Genomic DNA, 12,827 nt, shown 5'->3' on the forward strand with positions numbered 1-12,827 from the left:
CAGAGTTCTTCAAATTCCTATGCATGGTGCATGTGGTGTAGTGTAACCACTTTCAAATTTGTATTTAAAGTATACAATGTCTCTGTCAGTATCTATATAGAATGTGTTTGCATAATTCTAGAAAAGTATAATTTATAAGATTAGTAATATACTTTTATTTATGTTTATTTTTTACAGATATTGTTTATCATCATTAAAATAACGTTATCATGCCTGAAAAAGCTCAAAAAAGAAAAATAGAGCTAAAGGATATTTACTTGAAGAAAACTCCACAACAAGTATTGGATGAGCAACATAATGTGGCCAAAAAGAGAAAATCTTCTGGTAAGATTACTAAGAAGTTCATTAAAAATGTTTCTAGACGGAAAAATAAGGTTCACAATGTTGAAAGCAGTGATCACGCTTCAACAAGAAAAAAATTTGAAATAATAGGAAAGGAAAAAAGCAAATGTAGATTCAAAAAAATCGACTTTTGGTAAAAAAAGAGAAAATCAGTATAAAGAGATTCAAAAGGAAATAGTTTATACTAGAGTAGGACATAATTTGCTGAAAGATTTGAAGAAATATAAAAAGAGATCACTATTTTATGAAAAGAAGAAGCATATTGAATCCATTGTTGAAAAGGCTTTTGAAGTAAAAAGAAAACTATTTATTTTAGTTTTAAACAGAATTCGATCACTAGATAAATCAATTCATTCAATGAAGGCCAAAAGTAAGAGGAAAAGGGTAATTAACATAACTTATTTTTGTGATGTTTTTTGGGGGGAATGCAATCACAGTTCCAGTTCAGAGCCTTTCTTTAATAAAGAGGGTTATTTTCAGACCAATGATTTGTTGCATGCATTTGACACCAGTGGTTGAGCTTATGAGGTTAGAAATGGTTGTCCAATTAAGAAAGAGAAAACGCTTCCCCGAAATGCAGAAGAAGTGATAGCTGATGAAGTTCTAGGCAGACGTGCTAAAGCCCCAGTGTACACATGGGATTGCAGTAGTATTTATAGTGAATGACAAGAATCTATTGATCTTTTACGTAATGTCTTATGAGAATATAGTAAAAAAAAGTGTTAAACAAAAGATTAAGATATTGCAAGGACTATACCCTTGCAGAGTGAGAAAGAATACTGGTTTGCAAGGTCCTTCTCTGGCTTGTTTTTCCAGAAAAGTATGTCAAAGTGTTTTTCATCATTTCAGGAGGTGGGCAGTACATCATACTCAAATGCGGAAGTTAGTCAGAAGATTGTATTATGCAAAAAGTCCTGCACTAAATTTAAATGAGTTGAACAGTGCTATTTTGCGTGGGTCAGTTTCAGATGTGAAGAAGATTTGTGATGATATTGAGTTTTGTTACTTTGAGAGTGAAGAAACTCAAACATTAACAGAATAAAATGTTGAAGAGAATGTTGAACATAGTTGTACAAAAAAATTTGAAGGTGAAATTACAAGGTTTAAGGTGATTTCAGGTGAAAGGCAAAATTACTCTTGTATAGTGAACTCACTATAAGAATCAGACTAGGAGTGTTGATCTGTATTTAAAAAGTGAAAGAGAAAATAATGATATGTGGAAGGAATTTGCAACTTATTTGTTGGTAAAGAATTGTTTTGATTTGGGTTCTGATCAGCGTATTTGTAAATATTGTTATAACAAATTAGATGAAAATAAAATGCCCGCCAGAGCTGTCCATAATAATATAGAGTTGGTTGCTATTCCTCCAGAATTGATAGATTTAAATACCTATGAGTCTATTCTCATTCAATGTGTGCACCCGTTTCAGGCTATTGTTCGTATAGAGTCTAAAACAGGTCAATTGCCTCTTTCAGATTTACAGAGTGGATTAAAAGGAAGAGTTGTGTATTTACCATTAGATTTAAAGAAAATTGTTGAAACTATTGGTGTAGAGTGTGTAGAAAATGAACTACTAGTGATTCTAGTTAATAGCGTTCCTACTAAGAGTAAGGAAATCTGAAAGGAGTTAGTGGATGTTAGGAAAGTGCAGAAGGCAACTTTGTATTTAATAAAAAACAATGAGTACTATAAAAATGTGTATATCGGAGAAAAAGAAATACTTTTAGCAGAAGATACTGAAACGTCAAGTGGACAAATTAAAAAAAAAGGATATGTCAAGAAGTGAAGAAATGTATACAACAAGACAGTGTACATCCTCTTCATTCAAAAGAAGTAATGGGGAACACTATTGAGTTGTTTCAAATGAAAAAAGCTAAGGGAAGTCCCATGAGTGTATGGGAAGAGAGCGTGGATGCTCGTTGTTTTCCGCAGTTGTTTCCAACAGGAAATGGAGGACAATATCATGAACGACTGTGAAAATTCCTGCATCTGAATATCGGACAACAAGATTATATGCAGAAGATCCAAGATTTAGACAATGTATACCTTATATATTTCATCTTTTGTTTAAAAGTGACTTGTCTGGACTTTCATATGCAGTCAATCACATATTGAAAACAGGGGGACATCTGCAAAATGTTTCTGCAAAGTATTTTATGGATAAAGTGCACCAGAGGGATGGTCATTTAGATTCTCAGCTGATTAATCTAATGGCATGTCAGCGCGGCACTAATAAATATTGGTAGCATCGTCATGGAGAACTGAAATGTATGCTACTGAACTTAGGAACTCCTACATGGTTCCTTAACCTAAGCTGTGCTGAATACACTTGGGATGATTTACTTGAATTTCTTCGAGAGGCAAATTCCAATATAAAAAATATTGAATACAAGATACCTGGGGAATTGTGCTCTTTGATTCCTGTTAATGTATGCCGGTATTTTAATCATAGATTTGAAGCTATGATGTCTTTTATCTGCAATAAAAAAATCCTCCTCTTGGAGAAGTTTTGGATTTCATTTGGAGATAGGAGTATCAAGCAAGAGGTGCTCCTCATATACATATGCTATTATGGATCAAGGATGCCCCCAAATTCTGAACAGATTCAGATGATACTGTTTTGTCTTTTATTGAAGAATATGCCACATGTGTTGTACCCAAAAGTAAAGAAGGAAACAATTTAAGACAACAAGTCTTACGATTCCAAAGCCATCGATGTGGAAAATACTGCAGACGAAAGTACACGTCTAAGGATAAGTTCTATACCAAATGTCGTTTTGCATTTCCACGTCCTGTAATATCCAAAGGAAGCGTGAACAGTTTTATGTCAGCTATGCGACCTGTCATCACAAGAAAGTCTCAAAAAAATACCTAAAATTTAAGAAGAAGCGAAGAGTCAAAATACATGAATGAGTACAATCCGGTTATTCTGTCCATGTGGAATGCTAACATGGATATTCAATATGCTGCGGACAATTCCATTGCTGTTGCTTGATATGTAATGTCCTACATTACAAAATCAGAAAGAATTGAAAGAAATGTGCGAAGATATTTCTCAGAGTCAAAGTCAGAAATGATCCAGTTTCAGTTTGAAGATTTTATCCCATCGAGAAATTGGAGCATATGAATGCTCAGATCGGTTATCATCTGCAAGTCTATACTCCAAATCTAGAAGAATTATTTGATTGAGTCTAGGTCTTGCTGCAATACGAAATCGGGTACTCAAATCTGTGCAAGAAATTGAATATTTAGCAGAAAAAGATCCAGAAAGTACAGATATTTTGAAAACGAATATGTTGGACACATATTACTCAAACAGAAGTCATCATCTTGAGAACATGTGTCTCCATGGAGTGCTGCAAAGCTACACTTTTCCAGTCCAGTCCAAAGTAGCTTCATTCGAGATATACTCATAAAAGCACAAAACAAACAACATTTAATTTTACACACTTAAAACATTTCTTGGCTGGATTATACATAGTCCAAATGATTAAAACGTCTTAATTTAAAAACTAAGGTCTGACCAAATGGAAGAGGTACAACTTTCATATTAATAATTTCCTTACATTAAAAAGGATTATTATGGCTAAAGATAAAAACAGTTTAATATCGAATCAGTCACATTCTATGTTCAAACTGGGCAAACTAAAGATATCGCTCAATTTAGAATTACCCAGATATAAAGTTGAGCCTTATTACCCACACCCACCCAAGGTATTTAGCTACTGCTACTGTAATAAGTGGCAAAGTACTGGTGCATATAAGCCTTTCAGCTTCAGCACTCCTATTTGTGCCAAGTAGTTTGCACATGGGGTTCAGCCAAACTCTCCTAGGGGTGATATAGGCAGGTCAGGCAAAGAGCATATGAGCGACTGTTTTGTTGTGACTCCCTCAGGCAGGGCAGAAGTTATCACTTGTGGGGGTCCACCTTGAGGTATGAGATCTTAGGGGTAATGAACCTGCCCTTAGGTTGGAAATACAGGTTCCTATCTCTTGGTTTAGTGATGGCATCCCAGTAAGATTCAAATCTGGGGGTGAATTTTGTTTCTAAGAAAATTCCCACCATTGAAGATGAATCAGTGTTACTCCAAACATTATAGGTAGCCCCTTCCCAGTACTTCTCTTTTAAGATCTTTTTAGAGGGGAAGGAGGCTTCTGTTGGGTTCTCCCATAGCATTTTCATACCCAAGAATACTAGGCTATTTCTAACACCCCATAACCAGCCAATTTTGTGAAAGCCATCGGATTTTATTACATCAAGAAAACCCGCGGTGTATAATGAGAGTTCAGATGTTGTCCGCAACCTGCGCCAGTATAAAATAGGGCGGAGTTTGGCAAAATCTGTAATGGCATTTCTACCCAGATCATACCTAAGCGGCTTTAGGGGAGTGTTTTGCGGGAGATTAGTAATACTGCGGAGGAACTTATTTTCAGAGAGACTTAGGGAAACTGCGTTCTCAAACCCCAATGGTTCAGCGCCATAAGGAGCGGATCTGATGGCTTTTGATTCATAAACTTGGAGCACTGGTCTAATCGGTTTTGTTAATGACCTTTAGTGCTCTATGCTTAAGGCTCCCGTGAGTTGTTGATGTTTTAGAGCAGCTATATCAATATGACAATCCCACTTTAGATCCTTCTCCAGGTGCATACCCAAATAGGTGAACGCCTTGACCAGTTTGAGTGGTTGATTATTCATAAAAATGTTTCCTTTAAAATTTCGGTGCGGATTAAAGGCCATAAGTTTCGTTTTTGCCACATTAACTTCCAGACCTCGTGCAACACAAAAATCTTCAAAAATGTGTAAAGCTCGCTGGAGGCCACTAGGAGTCTTAGAAATAATTGATGTGTCATCCTCAAACATTAACCCCTTGAATGCTGGTGACGGAAACACTCCACCAGCCACGGACGCGCTGTGCTGGTGACAGTGTGGTTCCGTCACGGCCCGGCCGCCGCGCATGCACGGCATTATTTCCACGCCTGCGCTGAGTGTTCCATTGAGCGGACGGGGCCGTGACGGAACCACTCCATCACAAGCACAGCGCGCCCGTGGCTGGTGACGGAGTGGTTCCGTCACCAGCATGGCGGCGCCGCACGCCCCCCCCCAGCGCTGCAGCGGATTTATCGCCGCCGCCAAGGGGTTACAATCCGAATTTTTACACCAGCTAAGGATGGGGCATCAGTGTTCACTGGCAACAGACGGTCCACTATTCCATTAATATACAGAGAAAATAACGTTGGTGCCTTGGCACAACCTTGCCACACCCCTCGTTTAGCCGGAAACAGGGTGGTGACCCTACCCTGCCCCCCCCATCTAATTGTAGCATAATTTGCCTCGTGCACCTCATTATCATAGTTAAAATCTCATCAGAAAGACCTAGATCATTCAACGTCACCCATAAACAGGAACAAGGAAAAAGGTCGTAAGCTGCACGTGGGTCAACAAAAGCAGCATAAAGGCTGCCATTGCGCAGAGTCACTGTCTTCCAATATAAGAGAATAAAACAAAAGACTTGATCAATGGGGCTAGTATATTTACGGAAACCTGCTTGGAAGGGGACAGTATACTGCTCTCCTCAATCCAATCTAAAATTTTATTCAGGATCATCCACCCAAATACCTATTAAATCATGTCTATCAAGCTGATAGGGAATCATGTCTATCAAGCTGATAGTTCCCTGGCTGAATTTTATCTCCATTTTTGTATACTGGAATTATTTCAGCCCCTTTCCAGAAATCTCTAGCACAGTGTTGTCTACATCTTCGATGATGCTTGCCAGAACCTCAGGTTTTTTAATTACATGTGACCAATTAAGTCAACGCATTTCGTTGGTAGGGACAGCATCCGGGACATGGAATTCAACATCCCCCACCTGTGGTTGCTCTAACATCCACTAACCATGAGTGACATACAAGGGGTTGTGGTCGCTTTTTAGGAGATCCTTAACCACCATATCATTGATCGTTTGCCAGAATTTTATACTACAGAGGATATAATCAATCCTATTTTTGCTGTACGAATTGTTGAACGTATTGGCCCCAAACCTATCCTGCGGTGTCCTACCATTAAGGGTCCTAAGTCCCCTTTCATAACAGATAGTATTAATCTGGATGACGACTTCTGTCCATTTTTTTACGGGGTTGAGTTCCAATTTTGGTACTCCCCATTGGACATCCTGATCATCGGTAAGGTGCCAATCGGGAGTAGCAAGTGGTTCGAAGGTTGAATTTAAATCAACCGTGACAATCACACTATTGTCCATTGAGTAGAGCTTGAGGAGACTGTCCAAAGCCGCTATAACGTGGGACTTTCCCCCCCGGACTCCCCTCACATAGACATTATAGATGTCCAGAAGTCCTAGGGGGCCCAGGTCCAGCCTTAGCACCTGTATATCACTACTCTTGGATGGCAATTCTTTAATACTCAGGGCCTGTGTTTGATGAACCCATATAGTAATGCCGCCCGCTGGACGATCTTTGGCACCTTTGGTAGCAGGAACGTAAACATTTAAATAACCTGCACAGAATTTCGGTTCAAGGAGCCAAGTCTCTTGAAAGGTACGAATATCAAACTCATTTACAAAGGTGAGCCAATCCGGTAACGATGTTTTAGAACCCAAACCTGCAATGTTCCATGACATAAGTGAGCCCCTAATGGGGACATAACCAATGTACAGTGGATCATTGCTTTGCCTTTGGAAATTAACCATAGGCTGTCTCTGTGAACCAAAGTCAGAGGCATCCATGGATTGAGTTATATTGGGAGATCTCACTTCAGGGATACAACTAGCAATATCAAAGTTATCATACTGGGACCTAACTGTATGAACAGCCACAACCTCATCACTGCAAGTTACCTGGCCCTTGTAGATATCTAATTTCGGGGATATAGCTGGCAGTATCGCAGCTATCAGCTAAGCCCTCTACACTACCAGTACATAGCCCTTGACATATTCACCAGAGAGTCAATCAATATTTTCCAGTCCAGAACTTCCCACACGACCACGTGGCCATTACCCAGGGTAGTGGGTAACCTGAGAAACAGGTGGGGCCTTCCATAACTGAATGGACGAATAGGCAGGGGGGCTAGTTCTAAACTCAAGGGCAAATAGGTTATCAGACAGCTCCTCTGTCCGAAGTGTCAATTCAACACAGTCACATTTTTCAGTGGCCGAAGTAAGCCTACACACCTTAGAGATATCATCCCTAATCACAGACCAGCACCCTCTAACATGACGTATCCAATGGATAGCTTTATTAGTCAGTGAGTCGGCACGCTCATTACTACTCACTGGTGCTAGCTTGGGGACATTGGTCATGTAGATTTTGTTAGTACTTTGTGTTATACTTAGTTTCGCACCCCCCAGCTATCTTTAAATTTATATTGATTGGTCCTTGGACAAGTATTCCACCTCGCACTAGGTAACAAATACTCCCTCTCCTTTTCCTTTGTAGAATGAGTTAAGTTATTTTTAGTGAGGAGTGGGGGTCTATTTTGTGCATGTGAGAGGGGTGTTTTTTTCCACATTTAGCCACCTCACTATAGGAAGTAATTTTATGCTCACCACCCACTTTTTCAATTACAAAAGGATTTACCAGGGCACTACCAGCTTTTATTGGGCAAGAGATAGTGTCACTCGGGGTAGGGTTTATCAAGGAACGTGCCCCACCATTAGGCGCGGGCCCTACCATAGAAGTTAAATTTACAATCATAGCCCTTATAGACTATCTCATCCCGTAGTAAAAGTACCAGCTTCACTAAGTCTTGAAGATCTAGTGTATTATTTCTAACCTTATCAATGATTTGGGAATCTAGTGGATGGTTTGGGTCAACATCCGTGACTATTCCTGGTGGTTGACAGGGTTGTTGCGTAGTACTCTCGCTATGTACACAAGCAAAAATAGAGAACCTATTAGTACAGAGGACTAAAGGTACAGATGTTAGGGATTCACTACCATCAACTAGTAAGGAGTTATCAGTATACTAGTTGTAGCGCTCTCCTTTATTGAAGCCCCCCACTCTCAGCACCCCCGCCCTTTGGGCCTTTTGGTTTTAAGAGAAACATGGCGGAGATAGCTGGAGAGGCAGGACCCTTACATGAACCTTCCAGCCCCAACCCAACTATATTCCAATGAGCTAAATCCCCCTCAGATTGTGGGATAGGCTCAGAAAATAGGATTGCCTCACATTCCTCCACACGGCTATCAATTCGATCAAGAACACAATTACTAGCAGCATGCTTGGTCATCCTTCTTGCTTTTTTCCTATACGGGGCCACTAGTCTCAGTCCTCCGCCTCTCCCTTTCATTGACTTACGCTTGCCCATTCTGATATGCCCTTCCCCGCTAAAAGGAAAATCTTAGTAGACAACAGGCTACAAAAATAGTCCACAGACAGTATCAAAAGGTCCTTCAAGCTGGTATTCGCGACATGCACAACAGTAAACAGTACCTTCTGAGTTTTCCAGGATCGGTCCACACTTCTCCTCAAAGCCCAACAATAAGCTGGTAGACTGCAGATATAAGGCCTGGCTCTTACTGGTGCTGACGTGCGTGGGACGGGCTCGCACGCGTCCCGTGGTGCGGAGGGGCTGCTGATTATGAGGACTTTAGGCGCCCTCTGGTGATGCCGGTCTCGTACGCCGTGCAGGGACTCCTGGGAGTTGTGGTCCTACCGCCTGGCCATTCCCCTCACGGCGGTGCGGCAATGCAGCGTTACTGCTCGCCCCCGCAAACCAGGATGTGGGTAGAATGGAGGGTAAGTGCAGGCCTTTCCCCTCACGGCAGGTGTAGACAGACATTCAGCGCGTCCCCTATTTCTACACTTTTAAACGGATTACTACTGAGAGCATCAATGATGGAAAATATGGAGTGATTGGATCCGAAGGATGTTTGGTAAAACAAACGAAAGGAAATTTGATTAATCACAGGAAGCTGAGTTGTGAAACTGCTGATAAAAGGAAATTTTACTAATTAGCTCTTTTGCAACTGTTCAAACCGTGGCGTTCAGAATTGAAATTACTTGGAGATTTTCAGAGCTATGAAAATTTCTTCAATGCTTGTAAAGATAACATACAATGTACTGCTTTTTCAAATTATATAAAAATGTTGAACAATGAAATTGATCAACAAGCTATTATTGCAGCTGAGATTGCTAGAGACAGTTCTCAAGACAGTCAACGTTCTGCTGAGATCCACTAGGACAACCAATTGTTGAAAATAAAGCAGCAATCGGCTTGACTAAGTTGGAAACAGTAATGCATCAAGCTCAAGAAGATGTAACAGACTCAGCAAACTTGGAAGAACAACTAAATGTTGAACAGAAAGAAATATATCAGCAAGTGAGACAACAGATTGATCATGGATTTCTTCATGAAAAGAAAGAATGTACATGCTCATCTTTTCCACCTATCTGAATGTATGTGAGTGGACAAGCTGGAACAGGAAAAAGTTTCTTAATTAAAGTAATCACCAGTTATCTACAGAAAACAACTGAGTCACATTTGGCTTGTGTTGTAACTGCTCTAATTGGGTTAACAGCACACAAAGTTAAAGGTATTAAAATGCATCATTTACTAATGCTACCTGTGGAGCATGAAAATAAATTGGTATATCACAAGCTATCTGCTGAAGCTTGTTGTGAAGCTTCAAGAGTGCTGAAGAAAATGAAACTTATGATTATTGATGAGGTAAGCATGGTCTCAAACCTAATGCTTGCTTTTGTGCATTTAAGAATGCAGCAAATTATTAAAGCAGAGTATGACATGCTATTTGAAGGAAAACACGTCATAGTTTTTGGAGATCTACTGCAACTTACTCCCGTAAAAGGACAACCAGTATTTAAATCACTTGCGCATGAAGACACCAGAAAGTCTCTGTGTAGTGTTGGAAATGTAAACATTTGGTCATATTTTGAATACAAGGAACTCATTACAAATATGTGACAGGCAAATGATGTTGATTATGGAACTATTCTTCAAGATATAAGAATTGGCGTACTGACAGAACATGACAGAGAAGCTTTGCATTGTCCAATACTTTCCAATTTGTTTCCAAATAAAAATTTAATTCCTGAGAAAATATATATGAAAATTGCAGAGAACAAATATGTAATCTGCTTAATGCCAACTCCTCGTGAGTGTTCTATATTCAACTAACAACTTTGGAAGCTGGAAAATGAAGAAATAAAAATGGAAGCCATTGATAACATTGAGCATGAAGGAATCACTATTATTTTGACAGAAAAGTTAAAAACAAAATTGGATTCTTTAGAAAACTCGATATCTAAATCTGCTGATTTAGAAAATAATGTATATGTATGTGGAAACGGGTAATTTTAAGGCGTAATTTGGATGTAGAAAAAGGTTTAGTTAATGAAGCAATGGGAAAAGTTGTAGATTTTGTTAAATATCCGAATATTGATGGTATTGAATTTTTAAAAAAATCAAATTTGATCAGATTGAAGAAGTAAAACAAATCGGTCAATGTTCAGTTCACTTTTTGCTTGTTAAAGATTTATGTTTCCAGTTTCTCTGGCATATGCAGTGACTATTAATAAATCTCAAGGTTTAAGTGTAGAAATTGCTTTGATGAACATTGGAAATACTGTGTTTAAAGAGGGTATGGCATATGTTGCTTTGTCTCGGTTCAGAACTTTATCTGGATGGTACTTGATTGATTTTGATGAGAGAAAGATTAGTGCAGATGCAAATTGTGTGAAAGAGTATAATAGGTTAACAAGAGAATATGCTCCCAGTTTAGGTCAATATCCAGTATTTGAAAAGCGTGTGGTAGGTCGAAAAAGAAGATATGAGAATATCTGTAGTGAAGGTATAGAGAAAGAAAAAATACAAGATAAAGTTGTGATTGCAAGCAAAAAGAAAAAGGGCTCTGTTGAAGAGATTGTTGGTTATCAGTTTGAAAATAGTTCAGGTGTCAATTGCTATGCTAATGTAGTGGTCAATGTTGTTTTTTTTTTTAAGGTTTGCAAGAGCAAATTATAGAGAATCGGGAAGAAAGATTTTGTTCATTGTTGCATTGCGTTTAGGAAAAATTGAGAACTGATAAAAGTAAAATACAAAGTGTTTGTGATATTCGTAATCTTTTGGATGTATGTTCTGGTTCTACACAATTTACGCAAAATATCCAACAAGATGCTCAGGAATTTCTAATGTATATGCTAACCATATTGGAAAATTAAGGTATACAAATTGAAAACCTTTTTGGCCTTTGTTATAAATGGGAACATCATTGTGAAAATTGTATGTATACATGTAGCACTAACATAGACACTGAAAGATTTTTATATTTGACATTGTCAGACTGTAAATCAGTGTCTTTCATTAAACTAGTTAAAGCAGCAAATTAGAACATGGAGTGCAGCCAATGCAAATCATAAATGTTATCAACATGATTTATACAAAGATATGGACAATATATAATTTTAATGATGCAATGTTGTACAGCTGATAGAAGAAAAATAGAAACTTTACTAAAACATTTTGTAGCAAGTCAACTATCAATATCAGGCAGGACTTTTGTAGCAGTAGCAATCATTTTCCATGATGGTCCTTCCACAATATCTGGACATTACACTGCCTATCCTAAATGTGAAAAAGGCTGGACACTTGGTAATGCTGCTCAGTTAGTTTTTAAACAATGTTTGCCAAGAAAATTTATTAATATGTATTAATACAACTGCTGTTACAAAATTTCAATATAACGGATTTCAAGAATACTATTTGGTCTTGAAGAAAGGTGTTTATTTGAATTACGGACTTTTTCCTGCACATTGTCTCACATATAGTTTTAAGCAACAGCATTTACAGTGTTTATAAATGTAAGTTATAAAATGTTCTTACCAGTAAGCATTTTATATATGTGTGATTTGTTTTTTATGGTATTTTATTTAGGATGGATTTTTTTTTTAAAACAATCTTCTTCTTTGGTTTTTTTTTGCCCGTTGTTATGTGATGAGTACAATTGAAATCACTGTTTCTAGTGAAATTCAATATATTCTGAGAACAGCAAAAAAGGCAAAGAAAATATTTTGTGAAATGTAAAAATTATTCTGTTTTCTAAAAAGTATAGTACTATGTATTATAACTGTATTTGGTCTTCTCTTTTACAGATTCTAATTCTAAAGTATCAAATTTATTCAAATTTATTTTATAAAAAAACTGAAAAAAATGTTCAGCATTTTTTATTTATATTATTGTCACCTTCCTGTGCTCTCCCCTGCGCTGGCGCAAACACAGCTGCCAAGCGCCGGCGCAGGCACCTTTGCTCCATGGTGCAAGGATGTCTGTGCCATGGGTAGATTGTTTTTGTGCAGGAAGGGGCACCTTCTTGCACAAAAACAATCACTAAAAGCTTTTTCCTCTTTCAATACGTGCTATAGAATACAGCACGCATTGAAAGAGGAAAAAACGAGGATATATGAAAACATTTCTCTTCATTGCACCTCCCTACGCCACCTCTAGGGTGG

Source organism: Lissotriton helveticus, chromosome 8, assembly GCF_964261635.1.
Source record: "Lissotriton helveticus chromosome 8, aLisHel1.1, whole genome shotgun sequence".
In the NCBI taxonomy this organism is placed as follows: domain Eukaryota; kingdom Metazoa; phylum Chordata; class Amphibia; order Caudata; family Salamandridae; genus Lissotriton; species Lissotriton helveticus.